Raw genomic sequence first — 19,685 nt, forward strand, 5'->3', positions numbered from 1 at the left:
AGTTATTAAAAACAATCATAACAGGTGCAAACAGAATAAGAAATGTTGTAAATCTTACTGAAGTTATTTGATTAACGACGGCTCAACACGCGTCTAAAAAACGTATCGTAAAACGATCTGATTATGCAAGAGCAGTCGGGAAGGAAGGATAGGTTTTCAATTGGCAATTTGCAGCAAAGCATTCTGACTGTCGTCGTAAACAATTCGCTGCGTTCGCAGTGAAACAAGCTCTACGGCTCATGTTCAATTGCATATTGTTTATTAGCCGAAGCGTCAGCAGCACGTCCTTTCCCTTGCGATGCAGCAGCCACATTGGCTCACCTAGATTAGCAGGGCTGGTTGGTCGCATTTTAATACCAAATTGCTATCCATAAAGACCTGTTGTATAATACTTTCAAATGGGTATTAGCTCACATTTACGGTGTGTATATTATTTGCAATCGTAGAACTTGATTGTGTTGGGTGGAAGGGGGAGGATAAGTAAAGTAAATCGGATTAAGCTGATTTGAAGGCTATAAAGTAATAGTTCTTAGTGCAAACTTCTCGCAGTAATTGTTAGTTGATGACAACTTTTTTTTTCAAATTTTATTTTCCCCTCCTTAACCGTAACCGAGCGATTATGATGAGCTCAATTAGCAGAATATCATCGTGTTTTTTGTTACCAAATGGGCTGAGATGCAAATGGCACTCCCTGATCGATCCTACTGGGCACGGTATGACCTTCTCCCACTGTGACATTGTTCCGAGCTGAACATCAAAAGCCTAATAGAGGAAAAAAGAAGGTTCGTCGCTTACCTACCTGATGTTTTATATTTTCGCTACGGAAACAACGCGGTCCACACTTCGCTGTGTTCTGGTCAAAGGATAATAAATAAAATTGACATGTGGCAGAGGAATCGATGCGACACTTGATCTGTACTTGCAGCGGGACCCGCATTTGCTGGGGTGAATGTAGCCCATTCGAGGATCATCCACTGTAGAGGAGGAAAAACCATTAGACGTCACGTACTCAGCAAACATCTGGCTCGTCTAGATCTATTGCTTCGCGCCTCGGTTACAATGTTGCAGCGATCGTTTCTATAAGCACTGGGGGGTGCAATGGCTCGCTTTTTATTATTAGCATAACGTGTCGTGTCGTGATGTCTGGTCGAGTGTTCTAAACGACCGTAACGGCGGCGATCACCCGCGTAATTGCTTGTGATTCAAACCGTACCGAAAGATAATTAAGTGTAGCGCAATGGAATACAGAAGGAGAGTACGATCAAGGCCGATTTGAACGGTGAAGATGATGTGAGGAATTTGTGCGAAAAGCGCCTTTGCTGAAGCAGTCGCTTTGTAAGATGGTCGCTTTTGAAGTGATCCATGGAGCTTTGGAGGGCAGCTGGTAATGGCATGAATGGTACCACTGATGAAGATTGACATGGATCTGTGAAGATGAACATTAGTTTTCATTAATAGTTTAGAACCGTTTTGTAGATGATCTGTATTGATAAGATAATTATGGTGAATACTTCAATTCAATATGAAGAATGATGACTATTCTTTAATAAATGGAAAGCTTTTTTAAAGTGGATTTCAATTATTTATCAAACTAAAATACTCTTAAGAATTTACTTGACCATTTGTGAAAATTCCTGTTTTAACTTAAATCAGCTAACAATCGAAACATTAACCATCAAGTAACTGTTAGTCGTGATGAATATTTACCGCGAATCAATTTCAAACCATTAACGTTTGCGTAACGCAAGCACTTGTAACGTATCGGAAGGTGTAACGCGTGTGTGTGGTTTTTTCATTGTTGTCTATTTTGCTACTGTAAGTTACCATTAATAAAACAGTTTCAAATTGAATATTAATTCGATCCATTCAATCAGTGGGCTTTCATTATTGGGCTACAGACAACAGAAAAATTGACCAAACCAGACCACTACCAAGGGTAAGGGAGTGAAGGACGGAGGGACGATAGGGGCTTGTTGCCGTGTTTTACATACCCGAAGATTTGTAATGCTAATTATGCGCAATATTTCATGCCTCATGTCGTGTGCTGCAGGTGAAGGTGGTGTAACAAAAAAGTGAACGGGAGGAAGTGTGTGACGATAAAGAAGGGCCGCGTTTTTTGGACGAGTTGAAGCGATACGAAACGACCGGTCTTATTTATTCACGGTGGCACGGGTCTGTCGTCAGCAAACGGTGTGTCGGCATAGAATCGATTAAAAGGGCTTTCGAATTTCCCAAGGTCGCGCTGAAGTGGACACGCACATTGGAAGCCGATTTCACCCGCCTGGGGGTTTGCTCGAATTCTTGGCAGTTCTTGAAGGCAGATGGTCTCTGATGGGTTCTGAGATATCCTGAGGTACCACCCAGGGATAGGCCTGTTAAAGATGGCTTATTGTGTGCAGAGATTTAAAGCTAAAATACCGTGTAATAGCAACAGCGAATTAGTGCCGGTTTGTTTGTTGTACTGATTTGTTTGTGATTGTAATCTGTAACGCTACTCTGGAGGGCTCCAAAGCGGCTACTCCTTCTGTGTGATAGCGAGATAGTAGAGAAAGAGAGAGAGATAGAGAGAGAGCTAGTAACGTTGTCATCTTCACTCCCCGCCTGAAGTGAATTATGATTGACAGTAGAATCGCGCACCCAACAGAGGGAGCCACTGGAGCTGTCAAACTTCAGCAAAGTTGCCAGTGTTGCCAATTAGTAGTAGGCTTATGATTACTTCGCGATCGTGTTTTGTCATGTTTTGAAGCCGTGATAGACGCAGGATCGTGAACGAGCACAAAAGTAGAGAAAATTTAATCATTGAGCGAAAGAAACTGACAACGAAACAGACAGGCGGAATTGAAGACCCGCCCGCTGATGGACATGCGAAGTCACGAGTCAGTAACGAACGTATTTAAAATTATCCACATCCCAACGGTTGGGTGACAAAATCGGGCGCCCTCTCGGTTCGTTCGCAGACGCAGAGTTGCTTTACCTAGCGAGTAGGAGTCCGTATCGTCCGTGTCAGGTTTCATCTATCTCCTCCGTTCTCGGTTCTAATTGAAGGCGAAAGAGCTCAATGTACAGCGCGTGCATCGCCGCCGGAACAACATCAGGATCAGATTCAACAGGCTGACATGAAACATGGAAGTCTAGGGAGACAAACGAAAACGAAAACACGGCATCTGTTCACGGAGAGGCCTGGGGAAGAGGAGTTCCTGAGAAAAGGTGGTCAGTAAAGGGGTGTGTGTGGTACGACATTCGTACTTTACAACGTCGCGCGCACTGTCTTATCAGTGGCGTCGTATCTTGGTAGAAATTTCACCTCCCAGACCATGCTCCAAACCTTGGTCCTGGTTGGAGACTTGCAGCACAACATCGATTGTGCTGTTCCACGTCGAACGAACCTTCAATGGCCGCTTGGGGCGTGCGTTCGGAACTAGCAGATTGCAGAAGTTGGGCTGTGCTACGGCTGTTCCGGCAGACAGTCGTGGGTTGACTTATCAAAAAGGTTCTAGCTGTGTTGGTTGTTAGGTGCTGTGTTTTGTTTACCCGGTGTCTACACCCACTGCCCACAAGTCGTCCACAAAACTGATTTACAACTCTTCGCCCAGGCGCTGCACTTTGTCCGTTTTTTGATGAAAATTTAATTGGCTTTCGATTTGCTTTGAACTTCGGTGACTAGCTAACTGGCTAGTTTCCGACCCATTCGAACCTGGCAGGCAAATGGTAGATCGATGTCATTGACCCGCTCGTAAGGTTGGGTAGATAAACAGCTTCTTCGACTAGAGTTAAAGTGTGGCGATCTGGTGATTCGGTTCGCGTTTGCAACTCGTAGGTTCGCAAGAAAGCCAAATACAGATACAAAAAAAAGGAAGAAGCGACACCGATAAGCATAGGGAAAAAAAACATTCAAAACACAAAGCTTTCGGGATCGGATGTCGTCTGAAACTTGGCAAAACGAGGGCAGGAAAACATGCGCAACCATTGGGTGGGTTCGCCGCAACACGGATTTCGCACGGTTCGCGTACAAACAATCGCCAAAATGAGATGCTGTGGCCGAGCTGCAAAAAAAAGGGAACGGTGTTGTTTTAATTAACATTTACTTTTCCTTTTTTATTTTGTGTGCTGCAACCGGGAGCACCTTCGTTTACATCTGCTCAATTATTCGACCTGGTGATTTGAATCGTTTGATAGCTCTGTGGCCATTGTGACGTTTTTGGTGGTGTTTTTTGTCGCTTGGGGGAAAATGTTATCTAAGCAAATTTATTTCTCATTATAATGATTGTTTCACTATGCCTTACCAGTTTTGTTTTTTGAGGAAAATATTTTTAAAATAAAAAATTGGCTCTTCTGGCCTAAAAAAATAACCTTTTCCATATCACAACACATATTAAAGAATCTTCCATTTTTGGGGGAAACATAAAACATAACCTGCTTTATTATCCACTTTATGTCACTGTTCGTTAATTTCTGTCACCACTTGGACAGTAAACCGTCCGTTTCTAGCGTTTTAACTATCTTTATCACCGTTTCGGAAAATGTTTATGATTCGGGTTACGGTTTATTACTCCATTTTATCCATATTTCATGGTTAGCGCGCTTGCTGGAGCATGTTTTACAATCAACCTTGCACCGGTGCACTTTTGCATCATCTCGGAATATTACGAATCTCGTTATGTTGCAGTTTTTTGGTAAAAGGGTTTCATCGTACCCTTCGAACCGCATCCGAACGGAAAGTGGCACTCCAATTTCGGGGGGAAAATTATGATCGCATATCACTGCAAACAGACGAAATTTCTTCTAATAGGTTTCCTTCGCAGCACGGGGTTCGTAAAGATAAAATGTAATAATTCATTTTGCCATAATCAGTGTAGCGTTTTATAGCAATTTTGTAAAGTGAACGAGCGTGTCGGATGATGGGTTTTGCAGGAAACACATCGTACACTTTCGATATCAGATCGCGTAGCTCATTAACGCCAGCCAGGGCTATCATTATCAAATCACACTCACCAGATCGGACCGTACGGGAATTGCGTAGAGTGATCGTGTCATCTTTACAAAGCCGCTTTCCTTTCAATCATATTTATTTCCATTTGCTTGAAGGGTGTTTACAGCCGCTTCTCGCGATCGTTAGCGACAGAGTTTTCCTTTCGAAACGATGGCAAACGATTTCCTTGTTGGGAGGGGGGGGTTTTTCCTCGAGCAACGATTAAAACCGCATTAATCGAGACTGTGCACGATCGGGGCACGATTGCTTGAATCACGTCACGGAAACGTTTTTTTTTTTGGGTAAGTTCGCACCCTTTCGGAAAAGCGTATCGATTGTTTTGGACCATCAATTTCAATTTTCCAACTTTTTCGATCGGTTAGCGGAATCGAATGTATGCATAACCAAGTTACGCCTGGACCCCCGTTTCGATGCACTCGGGTGGAATGGGGTGGTGATCCCCGTAAGTTGCAGTGAAACAGATGACAAGCGGGTACAGCACATTTCCGTGTGTCGCAGATGGTTGCCTTTTTGGTAGGTTACTGAAATTACTTTCTCTGTTAATTATAAGTTTCGATCATTTGTTCCATTTTGTATCAACACGATTCGTTGATTTCCATGTGAAAAAGTCGGGGGAAATTATTTTTAGACATTTTTGGTTTAAAGTTAACGAATTATCTTTCACCCTTAATTCTACATTGGTTGCTTTATGTGTTTCTGTTCGTCACGAGATGATTCAATTAGCTCACCGTTCATCGCCATGGTTTTTTTCCTCTTTCGTTACGTAAACGCATCCTATCATGTACCATCTGTTGCACGGTGATTTAAATGAATGCCCAAGAAACGAACCCCATTTCGCTTCATCACTAATCAATCGACACGTGCTTTTTGAGGTTTAATATTTTCATTTAACACGGGTTGGTAGGGAGGGAAACTCTAACCACTCAGCCAATTCCGTACTGTCCTTATCGTAACGCTGGTCCAAGCAATTGGTGAGGTGTTGGTCGACGTTTAAGATAATTGAGGGTAATTTTCGATCGACCCATCTACATCGGTGGTCGATGATGAATGTTGCTTTGAACACGGGTACTGTTCCCGAAGCTGGCCACCTATCCACTGTTGGCTACTGTTACATGAATGTTTTCTGTACGCATTTGTAAAAAAAGTACCTTCGGGTGATGCATTTACAAACGAGTGGCAAGAACGATGAAACGATGTGACGGAGTAATGATGATGGTGTGGTAATAATGTTGATTTCGTTCAAAATGACACAGTTTCTGGTAATGCATAAAAAGAGAAGATGCTGTGTGAAAGAGAAGGGGAGAGTAAAGTAAAAGAAAAATCATTTAAGAAAATAGATAAATATTTAAAAAATTCTTTTCAAAGTCTTATTTTTAATATAAAACAAAATAAAAAATTGCTGCATTGTTAGATAGATACGCTAATTAGAATAATAAAAAAATGAAACAAATATGAACGAGAGTTGAGCCATTGCTGGTAAATGTCAATATTGGTAGCGCAAAGTGCAAACAAGTAAACCATCATTGCGGACATAATTGAAGAAGGTCGCTTGAGGTGATTCATATGTCAGAAGACCACATCAACTCGACCGTACGATCGATCCGTATTGCTTAAAAAAAGTAAAAAAAAAATACACAATGTACATAATTTGTCCATTGTGGTTGACTACACCTGAACGATGATTGTGGTGTGATAATGATTTAAACAATCTTTTTTTTTCGTTGTTATTTGTTGCGTCTCGAACGCTTGCATTAGCTCACGTACTCACCTGTACCGACGGTTTCGTGGGGTTCGTCGCTTGCAGTTTTTTGTTGGTTCTCCCGTAGATTACGTCTGCGCGTGAAAGTCTTCTCTTTCGAGTGGGACAAATTGTGCATGGAAAGAGTGAGGGAGGGGGTAAGGGGAGGAGGAGAGGGGGGGAGAGGAATTGATGATGATCATCATACCGATCGGGGTGGGGTATTGTTTGCTAGCGAACCTTGCCAAACTTGCCAATGCAAATGCACCGAAACAAGGCCGACAGGTCAGGTCACTCTCGATCCGATCGGTTCGGATGGTGTGGAGACGGTTGTGCAGCAGTTTCGGAAAATTGCGCACGTATGAACGTCAACGAGCATGAGAGTATGCATGAAAGTGTAGTACGGCATTCGCGTAAGGTCACACAGCAATGCCATTGGGCAGGTAGGACCTGTTAGGTTGGGATGTGACAGTAGCCGGACAAGCCGGTAGGTCTTGTTGTAAAAATCGTTTAGATGAAATCATCATTTTTAAATATGTGTCTATGTGTGTGTATGTGTAAACATGAAGTTGTTTGGGGACATTTTCAGAGGTGAGCAGGATATTATCAACCGTTCATGTAGTTCAATTTGGTGAGCTTAGTCAACAAGAAAACCAGATTTGCATGTTTAAAAATCGTATCACTATAGGTCAAGGTAAGCGATACGATGATAGAGCGGAAAATGTATCTAAAGCAAACAAACGATTTTGAATATTAGATAATAACGAAATGAAGCATTTTCTATACAATGGGTGATTAAGGTTTGCAAAAATTTGTTAAACATATGAACAAACTAATAATTTTTGAAACTGCAATCAAACAACAATAACAAAAAAAAATCATTGTGAAAGTTACGCAATTTACATATACAGCTACAGATTTCGTTTAAAATTTTCAAAAAATGAGGACAAACCGAAACGCCACCTGTGTGACGCAAGAGCCAATAAAAAAAAACTTCATCATAATGCTAAGCGCAACACAACATCCGCCATCCAGGCCGAACCAACCACTTTGTTGGCGTGAATTCTTTCGGTGAAGATGGGTGTTGAATTGATGGTAATGGGAACCCAAATTATGGGACAGCCTGAATGTATGGGCTGCGTGAAGCGAGCCCCCAAGTACGGATGAGCGTTATGTTTTTTTTATTTTTTATTTACACCCGTAACTCGTAAACTTCAATCAATATTCCAGGTCTGCGGTTTCGAATAGGATCATCGATTTGTGATTTATTTGATTGGCGATTCAGAAGTGAAAGTTTGCAATTTTGTGGTTGGCCATAAAAAAAAACAACGAAAATCGCCATTTCAACGACACATTTACAACCGACGATTCGTGGTGTGGTAACTGATCATATTTTGCATTAACTTTTTTTTGTAGTTAAAAACGATCCATAGTAGAGTCTATAAGTGGATGATGAAGATGAAGCATTTTACTGGAACAAGCGCATAAATCAAAGAATTTTATTACCGATCGAAAAAGGGAGAAAACAAACCCGTGAGTAATCCCTTGCGCAAGTAAAACAAGGGTGGACAACAGGTTGGCGAAGGTGACAAGTAGTGTGTTATTTATTGTCGCTACATTCTTCGCAACGCGAGTGAGTTGGGGGATGCACCGCGTGCAGCAATTAAGCTTACAAATGTAAGCAACTTAGCCGGTACAGATTGGAACCACACCACATTGAGAGATCTTCGCCGGGAGATAAATAATTAGACGGAACGGATAAAGATTGGTAGCGATTAAGGGAGCAAAAAAAGGTGGTAGAAAATTCTTCCCTTTTTTCCCTCCATTTCCCGTGTGATTGCACCTGGATGTTGGAAGGAAGGTGGAAGTACTTCTGCGAATTCTACAGCGACAACAACATCGATCTTTAGCCGACATGTAGTGGGAAGAGGAAGCTTTTGCGGTAGGAAATTCAATACGCGATAAAACAAAACACACCCTCGTGCCGGAGATGTATCGTGATACATTCGGTACCTTTTTCTGTCGGCAAATTGAAGACGAATCGGCATCGACACCGGCAACAACCCCCTTGGTACACAGAGCGGGCCTGGTAATGTAAATTGTTTAATTGTACTTAATTAAATTGTTCGCTCCCCGGTGTGAGTGAGCTTCCTTTTAGCCCTTAGGTACTACCCACCGAATGACGCCATGCTTATCTACAGATCTAAGCTACCAAAAGGCCGATGGCCCCCGAGACCCGGACTAGACGGACGGGATCGGCAATGTGCGATGTGCGATAAATTAGTACCCGTTTCGCGCTGTGCGAAAGGAAATCCACTGTTCGCGACACAATAAAAACATACCACACATTCTGCGTGCTGCAGGTAGCAGACAAAAGGCGAAACGAGTGCGGGAGGATTGTATTTTTATCGCTGGTTTAAAAATATCCCTAATAGCGCAGCATCGCTGCTAAAGAAACGTGCCCAAGAACGCACGGGAGTGGATGATTTTTCACCATTTATCAGCAATTTTTGCCCGCGCCGTCCCTTGCAGAGGCTAATCCTTCGGCGAATGCACCAACAAAGCCTCATCATCTGTGTACCACGGGGTGGATCGGGCATTGTCGATTGATTCTTTTTAAAGAGCCTCTCCTCGCTCTGTTATATAGACACCGGAGAAAAGACGGTGGATCGAACGGATCGATTGGTGCCATGGGCAGTAGACTTTGAAGTGGGATTTACAATAGACATTAAAAATTTCTACACGAGAACAAAACACACCCGGTGAATGCCTTTCCGAGGGTGTAGAACACGTTCCCCCGTGGTCCCTCGGGAAGACTTTCGATATTGACGTTCACAATCGAGAGAAGGTAGCAAACGGTTCGACCTTGCTGGGCTTTTTTTACACAGTCGCGGCCTTTTGAGAAGTTTGCAACTCGAACTCGGATGCATTCTGGCTGAGTCTGATTGATCTGAATCCCTTGCGAGAATGCGTCAATCCGACCGGTGTGCGGTATTTTTGTATTATTGAATGTGAGTGGAGTGGTGTTTGGAGAGGCGTCAGGAACGCAAATAATGGAAGTTCATTACGAGGAGTTTCTTTTCTCAAGATCGTGATGGATGTCGGGAACAAGATCTGGACGTTTGTAAAGAATGCTACTAAATTGTTGTATAAAGAACGCGAAACGCCAGAAACGGTTAGAATTCTGGCATATTAGGATCATCAGGGAAACTTTACAAATTACACACGACACCAAGGATTTGTTGATGGATTTTTCTTGTAAAGGTGTCGATTAATCGTGTTCAAATTGACACATAAAACTGTGACTCAATTAAACACAATCTTGGTGATCTTTGTCCGAAGTCTTGAAATTGATGATTCAAAACATTCTAGACATTCCTGAACGATGAACGCGCTTCTTTGAGGCAAGTTGCTGAACACTTTATGGTGTCGTGTTGGTAATTTCCGTTGCATTAAACTAGGATCTTTTTGAGATCCCAAGAAGGTAACGCAGTGCCACACCAAAGAAGATATTAGGTGTAAAGCAGGTGTTGGGTTTTCCTTGAAGTTTCATGTTTAATCCCTTGAGATTTATAATCTCGAGTCTCTTCTGAATGGTTCGTGCTTTTAAAATAGGATCGATGACGAGAAATCGATCAATACCGACCGCTTCAAGTACCGCCAGTGCAATCAATCTCGTGCGATGAAGCGTTTCATTTGCACAAACGGATGAAGGAGAGTCTCTTGACGAGGGGATTGAAAGTAAAAATGGCACAACTGCCTTTGTATGCATCTTTTTCCTTGAAAAAGTTCTTCCTTCTTGCTTGTATATTTATTTGCTTTTGTTTTATAGCAATTTAACATTAAGATTTAAATTCTCGTGCTGATAATTGCTTTTCGATTGAGAAGTAATGACAGTCTGCAATGAATTTTATTAAAGACTATCAAACTATCAATGCAATCAACCAGAAAGAAGGCGTTTATGATACGCATTTTAAGTGCTAAATACCTGGCAAGAGGCGTCTTGTCTGCTGTTTGCAGGAGTGTTTCTGATGCACTGTTAAAACAAAGGTCGTATGCAGATAGTAGGATTCTTTTTCCACTGCATTCGTGCGTGTATTCATCGCAAATCGTTACTTGGACCCCCTGCAATGCTGTGCACATAGTCGGGGAAAAAAGTCTTCCAATGTGCTACCGAACTGGACAAAAAAAAACCTGGACAAGGCAATTGTAAAGAACAAATGGAAACGGATTAAAGCCCGTGGTACCCTGCAGTCGATATCTCCATCCCCATCATCGATTTCCCTTTTTGGAGTGGAATTTATTCTGGGCGCTTTCACTCGTTCGGTATGATGCAATGGGTTCGTCGCTTGCTTCATGGAGAGTTGGGTACGCTACTTGTTTTTTTTTGTAGCTAAAATTGTGTCCCGCTGTGAAATGTAGAATGACGCGTGAGTATGTGCGCTGTTTTGTTTTACCAAGCTCACCACGGGTGCACCATGCACACCGTTTGCATGCAATGGCAATAGATTATTGTCCGTGACGTGAGCAAATAGTGCGCCCAAAGGTTGTGCTTTTTGTGCGCTACTCTGGAAGATGGAAATTCATATTTGAACGATCGTTTTGGTAACTAGCAGGACACACTTCTTTATGAATGAATAGAATTGGCATAAAATTTCAACTACATAATGTCATTTTTTTAATGGCGAAACATAAACGGACGCCACTGGAATCAACATTTCCCTTAGAAGGGATTATGTCAATCCGCTCACAATGGAAACACTTTCGATCGAAAACAAAAAATCCCTTCGCTACCATGTCGGGGGTGTGGTGCACAAAATAAGCTTAAGATAAATGACAGCCGCCCTTTAAAAGCTTCCCCCACGTTTTTTGTTCTCCCGCGCTTCGGGATTATATTTCGAGTGCGGCGGCTTCCTATGATCCGACACGCTCGATCTCTGGCACTCAATAAAGTCTTGTGCATATAAACACACATACGCCCAAGTACGAAAATAAACTTCTACCGCTAAAATTCCAACCTGGACATGGGACCCTAGGGACCCACACCGGGCATGCTTTTTAATCGTTTTTTGCCAACGTTGAGTTGTGCCGGCGAAAGTGATTAATCATGCAATCTAGCACACTTGGCGCTGCCAACCTGGAGCACTAGGCAGCTGTTCCTGTCCTGGGCGATCGTGCATCACACATACACGCTCGAGCTTAATAAAAGCAAACATGCAATAAAATAATAGTCGCGATCGTATATTACCGTGAAAATAAGGGGTTCGTCGCTTGCGGCTTGCAGTCACTGAGGTACCGAGGTAGGATTGTGTGCCGCTAGTGAAACAATGGTGGTCCGTATGGGGATTTAATTAATTTCATTTTGATTGAAGTCAAAGGTGATAGGCGCCGTCCGGGCGCTCGTAGAGTCCCACGAGACAAAGACATTGCCCTAAGGATATGTGGACATGCACACGTACTCGAAGGATTCCGTTGTGGTTAGGTTGCTGAATACCCGGGCTAACGTGAGTAAGGAGCTTGATGGAATTTTAGCTTCACATTCTTTGTCATCCGTGGTTTTCCGTGTTTCATACATGCAAGTCGATTTATTGGAACTATGTTTAAGACTTGAAATACTGAGGTGCTTAGCGGTGGCGCTTGGAGTAACAAATATAGCAAAAATTATAGTCGTGTACATGATCATGAGGGTCTTTTTGGAGAGTAAAATGAAGATGCTGCAGCATTGCTTAGTGGTATGAAGAGCACGGTTTCCTTCATGATTCTGTTGGAATGTCTCTTTTTGGGGACTCTCCCCAACTTTTTCTTCCTCAACCCAATAACGTTCTGGAGCAATGTGCGTATAAATTGCGTACCGTTTACACAAATATCTCGTTTGTGGAACGAGAGGGGAAAAAAAAGTCCCCTTTGTGACCATAAATTACCCAAGAAGACCATTCGATATCACCCCGAGCTGACCCGCCGACATGTGCATAACCTATAGGGACTATAGGGAGTAAAAATAGCTTTACGAAGGTTAGCGACAGTTGTGTTCTTTTTTTGCTTTTGGTAAGTCTAAGGTTATCGGGGGAGTAGAATCGCTCGGAATGTTTTCGTTGGGACCTGTTGCATGAAGTCCTAGAAAGGTTCTAGACTTCGCCAGTTAAAAAGGTTGAGAAATAATGACCATCATTCGTATGCCTTTGACAAAAACCTCATTTGGGGAAATGGGGAGCAGAAAAGGGGGTTTTGGGAAGAGGAAGCAAAACAAAAAAAAATTGAACCGAACGAACTCTAAAGTGAGTCACAGTCCCTAGCAACTAAAAACATAAATTATCGACCCTAGCATAACTCACTACACTTCGATAGTGGAGTGGATAATTCAATATGTATGTACGTCCTGCATTGCTTCCTACCACGGTCATTCCACCGAATCACATCACCCGGCACGGCACGCTCACGACCTTTGCAAAGGTTCGGAACGTTAGGTCCAAACTATAGAAGAACGGCCAGAAGCGAATGGTCAGTAGCGCGGGCCCTATCGATCGCCCTTATTCAACCCGTTCGGTGTCCTTTCTTGGCATGCTGCCTACGTTTCCTTGGTACACGCGCGCCGCTACCAGCCTGGTGTGGTAATGGAAGAAAGCACTATGTCCCCTTCCCCGTGGGTGTGTCAGGCGCCTTTTGCATGTTTATTGATCTTGTGCTGGGGTAGTCGATTCTGTTTCTATCTTTTCCCTCCACAGCCCTGATGAAGTTGGCACAAGTTTTATGTTTTTATTATTTTAAATAAATCGTTACAAGACGGCGGGTCGAAGGGTCGCCCTGTTCAACTAGTGTTGTTTTTTTCCTACTTGAGGTTTCCGGTGCCCCTTTGCTAGTTTGCATTACGAGTGTGCGACCGTATGAGTGAGTATGGGAGGTTAAGATTCTGTTGAAAATCAAACAACGAATTGCATCTAGAGCACGTGCCATTACCGATGTTTTCATGGGTGTACAGCTAAGCTTTTTGTTAGAGATTTATGATACTTGATCCATCACGAATTAAGAGAAATAGATTTTGTCATTAGATTTTGAATTCATGAGGACCTTGAAGCTTTAACTATATAATTTAAATACTTAAAGGCTAGAAGAAACCAGACTATAAAACACATTATTCCCCAACAATATCAGCAAAATGGAGTTTTCTTCTCCACCAAGTTGCACGAAGCCTTCATACCTACTACTCCATTGTTGTGCGCCTTCAAAAAGCCTGAGGGAAACATGGGCTTTTATGGGTTTTATGATTTTTACGTTGCAGATCGCCTTCATGGTTTCAAGGTAGCATTAGAACAAATAGACATTATGCTGTTGCTCCTGCAAGATTTCGCCAATGTGAGCTTCCTTGAAACCCTTAACGAATCGCCCATACCCGCCGGGCGAAGTACCTTGCCTCGTTTGGCGGTCATGGTCCGCAGTCAATCACTTGTGGATCACGAACTCTGATCCGAGACACTCCAGACATGCGGCCCACGATCGACTAACGTGACGAATTGCCCGTCTGTGGTTGGTTGTTTGATTTTGAGTCAACGCCTTCTTGAAACCGGCAGCCATCAAGATATCCTGATGGAGTCCATCCTGATGGAGCTGGCAGTGTCCTGCTGACGTGCTGTAGGTGCTCATGCTACGTCATGCGAACTAAGGTAAGGTGTGTACACCAAAGTGCTAGAACCAAGGTATCAGAAATCAATCTACCCATCGTGCACACGAACGTACCAAAGCGTACCGTGAAAATCGTGACGCACAAGGGTAGATGGTCGTCTACGTCAGTGGAGTTGATACCCCAAGGGAACCTCAAGAACCGCGTAGAAGCCCTTGCAAGCAATTAGCTACGGGTTCGATAAACGAGTTCGATTTGGTTCGTTTTGTGTTTCGAGCTGATGTTTTGTGGCGTGTCAAGCGTGTTGTGCCGCCGACACACCCTCGAGCGCGATTTAGGAGATATATGAAAAATAGTTTCGTTTGCGTTGCCTTTTGTGCTACCACGCATAGCACGCGGTGTGTGTGTTTATTGCAGTGCATCGATAGATCTGGTCCTGGGGTTTTTTTTTGGAAAAATAGAAGTCTTGTTCTCATCCCGACATCTAGTGATCGTGCCAGCCGAAGAACATGTAGATCACTTCCAGAATTCGGTCGACGTCCACACCGAACGCACGCAACTGATTGGAAACGCGTAGTACGTCCGGATGTTCCGCTACCTCGTGGAACACACCGTGCAACTCTCCGACCATCTGGTGCAGTTCGGCAAATTCGCTGCCGGGCGTAGCGATGAACTGTTGTGCCAGTTGGTACGCGCCATCAATATCACTGACCGCACGGATTTCTTCCATCATGGCGGACCAGGAACGGGCGCCCACCGTGCCACGGCTAGCAACGATCGGTGTCAGTCCCAGCATGGCCGCAATACGGTTCAGGTAGTCGCGAATGCTAACCCCACGCACCTCCGTCCAGTCGGTGATGGCCCGAAGCTCCGGCTGGCTGATCAATATTTTCCAGGCCATATCGACTTCTTGGGTTTGGAGAAATGCGTAGATCTCGGCCACTTGCGGGTCAGTTTCGATGTAGCGATTGTAGATGGCACGCACCTGCTCCATGTTGAGATAGGGTAGCAGCTGATCGAATTCCTCACGCAGTGTGGCCGCACTGGCAAATCCCGTACAGAGAAAGCCCAAGATGATTGGGAGCAGTTTCTAAGAATGAAAAATTATTACATATTTATATGAGGAGAAGAAATTAACATCGTACCATTCTGAGAAAAAAAAGAATCTTTGCTCTCGTTGTCCGTTAAATACAGCGAATGCTTTCAAATTGATAAAATGGCACTCGTTGATGCTCAATTTATATGGAAACTCATCCGTTAAATTATTTCACACTCTTGATGACGTTAATGAATTATCAGCTTGCGGACATTGTTGCTGCAGTAAAATCTGTATCCGTTAACATCAGCAATTATGCCGGCCATACCTGATAACGGATTAGTCGAGATTGCGTGTTTGCGAAGTGACATTCGTGATAACGGATTGTTTACGTAGCTCGATTACGATTTTGTGTTTGCTGTTGCTATCCGTTATGAGTCGAAGTGTGAAGTCTGCCCGTTAATATGAAGGTAAATTGTGAGAGAGAGACAGAAATAAACCTATCAGAAGACCAGAAAGAGACGAAAAGAATTAAAAAAATTAATTGATAAGTAAGATGACATAGAATTGTTACTTTAACGGTCAATTTAAATAAAAAATCGATTATTTTTTTCCTCTTGTTTTGATATGCTGTCCAAAATCAGCCCACGTGTCTATTTATGCTGCACCATATTTCCATTCCAATGGAATAATCTAATCGAATCGTATGGTGTTTGAAATTTATTACCATTATGCCCGCATACACGTCCTGGACAGGAATACTGAACTATTGAATTTGTACTAAAGGTATCTACATACGTCTATAGAGTCTTTCAGGCAAGCGTTTGACATCTCCCGCGAGATTGAATCAAGAAATCAATTATTGTACCTTATGGTAAGAATGAACGAAATGTGAAATGTGCTGTCCCATGTGTTACCATTTCGTATTGTGTGTTTCCGTAATTGAGAAACTGCAAGCCCAACACCGTTGGAATCAGCTGCGCTTGGCATTCTGTCATGTACCGCACCGAATTCTTGCTGACAATTTAAGACTGTCAGTGCCGAACGGTGACTTGTGACGCATGATTCATAAATTGTACCTGGTCAATGTCGGAAGATATGGACGGTTTGCGAGTTCGCAAACGGTAACGAACGCACGCTGACAGAGTTGAGCGTAATGGACATTGGACAAAAGGGTGGTCCAAGGGTGACGTGTGAGTCACGACTTGACCACCTATGTCAAGATCATTGGTACAGGCTGAAGAATTTTACTTCCGCCCGTCATGTTCTTGCATGGAGAATTATGCAAACACTGAACATATGGAAGCATGGAATGGAAGCAAGCAAAATGGAATTTAAACTAAATAAATAAAATATTTTATCCCATATTGGGGGGATTTACTTGAGGAGTTGCATCACAACCGTTAGTTGTCTACAATTTAAAGCCTTCCCTATCGTCCATAATATCTAAAATGAGTTCAACGGTACTCATTCCAGCAATCCCACCCGTTCATCCTTTATCCAGCTAAATAATCCCTCGCTTTTGTTATCTACTAACGGTACGGAATGGCAGCTCTTGTCAGCTTCCCGACTCGAGACTGACAGCATATGTACACCATCTTTACAATAGCTTCTACTGTCGCTAATGGTAAAATGATGGTCATAAAAAATCGGTTCTAATGATGCCTAATTGCAATCGGTTGAATACACTGTACAGGAAGGCTGATAACCGTTTAATGGTGGATCGATAGCAAATTGATGCAGTTGGCAGCGGTTGGTTTTGCAACATTGTGCCACACAGTGCTCGGTTCACGGCAGCGATGCCGAGCTAGTTTATTGATTTACGAGCAAATTCACAGTTGCACTTGGTTGATGGGTGTGAAACATGGCATTATGGCTATAAAAAAAGGATGCCCATTTTGTAGTACTTGAGAAGAATATTTATTATTTTTAATCTCGGAATAAACGACAATCGTTTAAATAAGCCCACAATCCTCAGGTACTCCATTTAAAAAGTTTACAACGCGAGTCGTGCTTTGAAGTGTTACATTGCCTACATTTAGGCGCATAGAAAAATTAACACCGAAATCAAATAATTTTTACCCCCGAAAAATGCAATCCGATTGTTACCTTTCTGATTACTCATTTTATGATTGTTAGCTCCATGCTTCGTCATCCAACTTGAAATCATTTAAAATGTATGAAGCAAATTAATCACAACCGCAATAAAAATTAGCCACATTTGTCAACCGCCGCAAAAATGCACTCCTTGCACCAAATTCATGCAAATTGTACACATCGATCAGCATCTAAACTGCAGCAGGATATTAAAACTCGGGCGAATTTCCCCTTCGTATTCTAGATATGGAATCAACTACAGGAACAGTGTCATTTGTAAAAACCTCCTACGTCGGTAATCTGTTCGATCGGTTGTTGCAGCAGAAACACTCGCACACACATCTAACAGCACCCACAGCGTTTTTGGGGAGGAGGGAGTGCAGTAAATAAATAATGGCAACCATTTTTTTGGACATTTTATCGCTTCCTGAACTGCAGCTTAATTGATTCCCGTACGCCTTGTGGTTCGTTTTCTGCGCTGGAGCTTTGAAGTGATTTTTCATTAATTTTTTTTTTTGGTATACGACTTCTCCTCGAAAATGCGCAGATATTGCCTTGCACAATAGTATAATGTGTATCGCACGTTCCAACATGAAAAAAAAACCATCATTCGGGCGTATAAGCAAATTAAAATTCGATTTTTCAATCCCAGCACGCCCAACGTCACCAACGGCACAAGATGATCGTGTGTTCTCCCGGGCTTAGGCGTCGTTGGCGAGCATATAAATCAGCCACAAAAGGGTACCATTGAACTCGAGCGTGGATTCGGAGCGGGCATCTTGTTTTTTTTTTTGGTTCACAAAACTAACGCGATCGAATCCGAACTCCAGCACGTGTGCGATCGAACCTATTTGGCATCATGCAGCGAGCAGCGAGCCCTTTTATGCTGCTCATCGATCGTCCAATAAATTGTGTGCGCTTTTCGACAGTTTTACGTGATTAAAATTGGTTTTGCAGAGGGGGTGTGCTTTGTGCGTTTTTGTCCGATGCTTTTGGTCCTGGTAGGATTAAACCGCCATGAGGGGATTTGTCGCTCGTTTGTTTGTCGTTTGGCTCGTTAGTGGAAGAAAGACTGGAGAGGTCTCTTTATTTTGCGGACGCTTGAACGATTTGTTCGTTTCCTGTGGCCGTCTGTCTGAAATGCGATGGAGGGATGTGCCGGTCCCGAAAAGGGAAAGTTCTTGCAAAACGAAGATTTGGAACGTTTTGGGTGGCAGTCGTATATTACGTCAAATTAAGTTACTCAAAGGATGAGCGAAGGAAGTAATCAATAAATAAAATTTCTTTGAAAGAGCGCCATTGAATGCCGTAAGGAATGTTATAAAGTAAAGTATTTACTTTTTATTAACTACAGGCACGAAAGTAAGTCACAAATTATCGCGAATTGGTGGGTTTTGGAATAAAATTGGGTTTATTCGAATTATTTACCATTTTAGATTTCAATTGTGGGTCTGGTATAAATTTTGACATTCTTGACGTTATTTTTGCATATTCATTTAACGATGTTGGGGTAATATGAATTTGACGTCTAAAGCGAAACACGCATGCGTACGCTCGTGCTCATCCAGGACACTTAGCTCGAGAACTCCATCAATTAGAGGAGCGATACTCAGGATAATGCTAATGTGGGTGCTGATGAGAAGATCTCCTTGTTGGATAGGACAAGATGCTCCTGTTAGCCAGTTGCATGCGTTGGCACGCTCCGGAGGTAGTGGGTAGTTTGCGGTGATGCCCAAAAACGTCCACTGTTGTGTATATTGTAGATTTTTTGCATCAAATGCTAGGAATTTAGAAGAAAATATTCATCAAGGAGTTGGATTGAAAAGGGAAACTAAAATGCTTTTAAATTGTATCTTCATCTTACGTGCTTCATATGCCATCATCATCGTGACATTGGTTTCACGAATCATCTCACAAGGCATCTCCGAACAACCAGCAACCGTAACGAGAGCAGGATGAGGTTGTCCATTAGAACAAGGGCGAGTTTGTAGGGCTTCTGTTGTGGCAGCAATACAAATTAAAAGTATTGTTATGAATTGGTACATTTTTAACTAGGGATATTGAAGTGATAATGCTTCTGTCGTATGTGACGGATTATTCTGCGATCCGGTTTTTATATGCGCTTTTTGTATGCCAAAAGCGATAAGCGGAGTTATCTTAACAGTTTGGATCACGTTAGGTAAATTTCCACCTTCTGGATTTGACTGGA

At 42.7% G+C, this 19,685-nt stretch overlaps 1 protein-coding gene across 7 annotated transcripts in view; it reads left to right on the forward strand.

Moving 5' to 3' along the window:
• LOC125768126 (uncharacterized) overlaps positions 1-19,685 on the forward strand; it is a 146,526-nt gene that overhangs the window by 27,224 nt on the left and 99,617 nt on the right. The gene's annotated exons all lie outside the window — the stretch shown is intronic.

This window comes from Anopheles funestus, chromosome 3RL (assembly GCF_943734845.2).
Source record: "Anopheles funestus chromosome 3RL, idAnoFuneDA-416_04, whole genome shotgun sequence".
Lineage (NCBI taxonomy): Eukaryota > Metazoa > Arthropoda > Insecta > Diptera > Culicidae > Anopheles > Anopheles funestus.